We start from the raw sequence: 5121 nt of genomic DNA, 5'->3' as shown, positions 1-5121 counted from the left end.
GCCTCCAGCTTTGAACCTCAGCTTTCCTCATGGATGGATGGTGAAGTGTAGTAGAAAACAAACCCCAGTCTCCCCGAGTTGGTATCAGTCATGGCGTTTATCACAGCAGTGGAAACCTAACTAGGAAAGACCCAAAATGAGACTAGACCTCTCAGCCATTTCAGCCCCTTGGGGGAGCCTCCCATTGGCTATCACAATAAAGACCAGTATTTCCTGAGGGTCTATTCTCTACAGTGGTGCAACCACCCTAGAAGATTCCAGCCAGGGCTTGTTAAGATTAACCCCTTCTGGTCCTGACTGAAGGCAGGTTTCGCTGTGAGGCCACTCTACCTTGAGACCAAAGCAGGCTTGGTCTAAGCCATCCATCCCAGAACGCTGTCGACGTCACCCCTGAGAGATAAGCAAGGTCAAAGCACTGACAAGAGTCAAAGGTCACCTTCAAGAGCAGATCCAGAGCTGTGAGTGGCTCTAGCAGATGTGATAACTCAAATGGACTTATAAAAGACATTGATAGAAAATTCCATCCAAACAGAAAAGAAAATACCTTCTGCTCAGCAGCTCATGGAACCTTCTCAAAAATTGAGCACATACTAGGTAACAAAGCAAACCTCAACAGATACAAAAAATTTAACATACCCTATGCATCTTAATCGATCACCATGGCTTAAAATTAGACTTCAAACGCAATGCTAATTCCAGAAAGCCCAAAAACACTTGGAAATTAAACAATGCTCACCAGCCACAGGTCTCCTTGCCTTCCAGCTTGCTGGATGAAAGCAGGCTATGTAGATTCAGGTAGGGGTTCAGGGAGATGCAGTAGTCCTTTGGGGGCTCCACCAACAGTGACACCCCAGGGGTGGTTGGCAGGGGCACATTGTCTTTCAGGAGGCCACTAACAAAGACTGGGGCCTCAGAGCCCCAAAGGGGCTGAGTGTGGAGTGAGCTGGGATGCTGGGGGATGCAGACTCATGGGCTCCCGGTCACCCCAGAAGGGCCCAGCAGTGGTGGTAGTAAGGGTTGTGGCTTCCTTCAGCAGGTTGCAGTTCCAGAGCCACCACCACCTGCAGAGTGCTCCCCAAGGAGAGAATTGACAGGTTGGGCACCAGCCTGGAGTGTACCCAGAGGGAGTCTCCCAGGATCTCAGGCTTCTTCTGGCTCTGGATGTGCAGGGCTAACTGGAGCAGTGTAGTGGACAGGGCAGGTCCGCTGAGCCATAGCATGGAGGGGGCACACCCAAAAGGCCCTGCTGGCCACAGGCACTTCATGCAGCAGAGGATTGAGCAGCAGCTGGAGGGAGGCAGATGGGCCCAGAATGTCCAACAGCTGCAGGATGTTTGGCTCAGGCGGGAGTCCCTTGCCTCAATTGAGAGCCGTGGCCTGGGCAGCAATGAGTGCTGCCAGCATGCTGCGGCCAGGAGGACCTGGAGCACAGAAGGACACACGAAGGTGACTGCCACCCAGGGCCAGGCCATCTGCCCGCTGTTGTGCAGCCTCTGCCATCTCTGCTGTCTCATACTCCAGTACTGCAAAGCCCCTCAGCTGCCCACTCCGGCCACATGGCAGGTGAAAGAAGGTGGCATATCGACTGCGGACAGTGCATGGCGCAGGGCATCCACATCATTGAAGCCAGGTGGCAGGTGGTCCACACAGAGGCACCCGGAGTGCAACAAGGCAGGGGACAGCTGCGCAGCATCTGTGCGATGCACATACAGTGTGCAGGGGCCCCAGTGGCTTACCCATCAAATCGGACTTGGGCCTGGCAGCCGAGTCTTTCTTCATGTACTCTGCAAAGCCATAGCCCTTAGAGAGGCCTGTGCGCTCTCTGTACACTACGAAGCAGCGCTCCAGGCTGTCAAAGGGCCGCACCAGCTCCTCACACTGTGCCTGGGTCAGTCTGGGCGGCAGCTTGGCCACACACAACAGAGCATCTGTAGGCTGCAGCTGAACTGACAGCTCCTGCTCTCGAAGCCGGCTCTGTTGGAAGGCCTTGATGGCAGCTACACTCTATTCCCCATTCAGCAGTGTCACGAAAGCTGTCCTTTTGTATTTGTCCACCTACTGTCCTTGAGTTCATAGTAACTCAGAGGATCGCGATTGCCTACTTCCTGGTTGGTCAAGTCCCGCGGAAGACCCCAGATCAGTATCATGGCAGCAGTTACAGAACTGGCACTCAGTAATTTCCTGGCGCTTATGGATCTCTTCCGGATCAAAGGACAGCTGCTCGTGTTCAGGTGCTCATCGATAGGAGGTCCACAAAGTTTCCCCTTTGGCCTCTGCCTCCAAGTTGAGCAGCGGCCAGTGAGTCAAGAACTTTAAATCTTTGAAGAAAGAATTTAAAGAAGACTCTATAAGATGGAAAGTTGTTTCACGCTCTCGGGTAGGCAGAATTAACATAATAAAAATGGCAATCTTACCGAAACCAATCTACAGATTAAAAGCCATGTCTATCAAAATCCCAGCAAAATTCTTCACAGACCTCAAAAGAACAATACTCATCCTCATATGGAAAAGCAAAAAGTCCAGGATAACCAAATGAATCTTGTACAATAAAGGAACTTCTGAAGGCCTCACAATCCCTGACTCAAACTCTACTACAGAGCTATAATACTGAAAACAGCCTGGTATTGGCATAAGAACACACAGGAGGATCAATGGAACTGAATCAAAGAATGGATATCAATCCACACACCTACAAACACCTGATTTTTGACAAAGAAGTAAAATATATAAAATGGAAAAAAGAAAGCATATTCCACAAGTGGTGCTGGCATAACTGAATATCAATATGTAGAGGAATGAAAATAGATCCATATCTATCGCCATGCACAAGCTCAAATCCAGAAGGATCAAAGACCTCAACATGACACCAACCACACTGAAACTCATGGAAGAGAAAGTGGGAAATACACTTGAACAGATTGACACAGAAGACCACTTCCTAAATAGAACCCCAGTAGCACAAACACTGAGAGCAACAGTAATAAATGGGACCTAATGAAACTGAGAAGCCCATGTAAAGCAGAGAACACACATGATCAACAAAGCAAAATGGCAAGCTACAGATTGATAAAAGATCTTCACCAACCCCCACCCCCATCAAATGGAGGGCTGTTCTCCAAAATATACAGAGAACTCAAGAAATTGGTCATCAAAAGAACAAATATTCCAGTAAAAAATGTGGTATGGAATTAAACAGAGAACTCTCAACAGAGAAATCTAAAATGGCTAAAAGACACTTAAGGAAATGATCACCATCCTTAGCCTTCAGAGAAATGCAAATGAAAATAACTAGGATATAACATCTTATACTTGTCAGATTGGCCAAGATCAAAACACCGATGACAGCACATTCTGGAGAGGATATATGGTGGGGTAAATGGTACACTCCTGCATTGCTGGTGGGAGTGCAAGCTGATACAGCCACTTTGAGCATCAGTATGGTGATTTTTCCAAAAATTAGGAGACAACTTTCCTCAAGACCCAGCAATACCACTTTTGAATATATATATTCAAAATATATATACAAATATATATACACACACACATCCAAAGGATGAGCAATCATACCACAAGGGCATGTGCTCAACTATGTTCATAACAGTATTGTTTGTCATAGCCAGAAACTGGAAACAAAATAAATGTCCCCTCGACTGAAAAATGGATAAAGAAAATGTGGTACATTTACAAGATGGAGTACTACATGGCAGAAAAAACTAATGACATCTTGAAATTTGCAGGTAAATGGATGAATGTAGAAAGCATCATTTTGAAGACGGTCACCCAGACCCAGAAAGGCAAATATCATAAGCACTCCCTCATGAGTGAACATAAAGAAAACCCAGCCGATCATTCACAACCCAGAGAACCTGGACAACAAAGAGGACCCTAAGAGTGACACACATGGATCTAATGGACATGGCAAGTAGGAAAAGACAACTCCTGAGTAAACTGGGAGCATGGGGGTCATGGGGAGAGGTAGAAGGGAGGGGGAGGATGGGAGGGGAGGGGAGAAAAATATATAGCTCACTACCAACGATAAATAATTGAAAAAAAAGTAGAGCTGGGAGTGGATAGCTGATCTTGTGGTTTGGTCTTGGGTTCGACTGGCAGGACAAGCAGGCAGTGGAGACATATGGAGAAGGTGCGGTGTGGCTTGAGGGACTGGAGGTCAGACAGTGACAACAATGAGAGCCCGAGCAGTAGGAGATGGCTCAATGCAGGTGGCAATGGCTGGTATTTCTGAGGCATGAGATCATAAAGGCCTGGAATTAGAACAACACTAACTGTACCAGGGTTTAGAATCCACACAGACAAAAACACAAAATAGAATTAAAATCATCAAAGGGGCCATGAGAGCTAAAGGAATCTAAACATACTCTGAAAAGCTACTTGAGAGTTGCCCTAGCTCCGAGGTCTGCTCTAAATTTTTCATTTGCATTCTCAACTATTTTAGTGGTTATTTGGTTTATTTTGAGAGGATTTCCCCCTCTACTTTCCCTATAATTTTGGCCCAGAAGATCAGGTTTCACTAAAGAAACCACATGTGCCTCCTCCTTCAGGGGTGTGGATTTCAGGACCACTAATGGAGTTTTTTTCCTCTGATCACTTTGAACATGTCAACCCACTGCCTGCTGGGTTCCTAGTTTTCTGTCTGGTGGGAAATTGGATGAGGAGTTTATGGAGAAAATGTGACAAAGTCTATTCCTCTCAGCCCCATAGAAGTTAGTCACTTGCCCTGGAATGTCCTGGGAAACAGAGCATTGTCACAGCATCCCAGAGTCAGTCAGAGGCTACCATGTTACTCTGATCAATCTGAGTCTACTAAAAAAGGAATTGATTGCTTTGAGGATGGATGTGATGGGTTCCATGATCCAAAAGTCATGACGGCATGTTAGGGTCTGCGAGAAGTGACCATGCTCCCCATCCACTAATAGATGGGTGTCAGTGTGTGCCAGTTGGATTTTGTCAACTTGACACACGCTGGGGTAATCTGAGGAAGAAGGAACTTAACTATCTAATAGGTAAGTCTATGGGGAATTTCAATCAGTGACTGATGTCCCTGGGCTGGAGATCATAGCTGTATATATAAAATAAGCTGGCTTAGAGAGTCAAAGAGAGCAA

The 5121-nt window shown here is 46.7% G+C and overlaps 1 pseudogene; it reads right to left on the bottom strand.

Annotated features, from left to right (window-relative positions):
• Window positions 1-732: 732 nt before the first annotated feature.
• On the bottom strand, window positions 733-2394 carry LOC102000422 (annotated as a pseudogene).
• Window positions 2395-5121: the final 2727 nt, after the last annotated feature.

The sequence above is a fragment of the Microtus ochrogaster genome, chromosome 15 (genome assembly GCF_000317375.1).
Source record: "Microtus ochrogaster isolate Prairie Vole_2 chromosome 15, MicOch1.0, whole genome shotgun sequence".
Taxonomy (NCBI): domain Eukaryota; kingdom Metazoa; phylum Chordata; class Mammalia; order Rodentia; family Cricetidae; genus Microtus; species Microtus ochrogaster.
The sequence above is the reverse complement of the archived record's forward strand: the minus strand, read 5'-3'. Positions and strand labels throughout refer to the sequence as shown.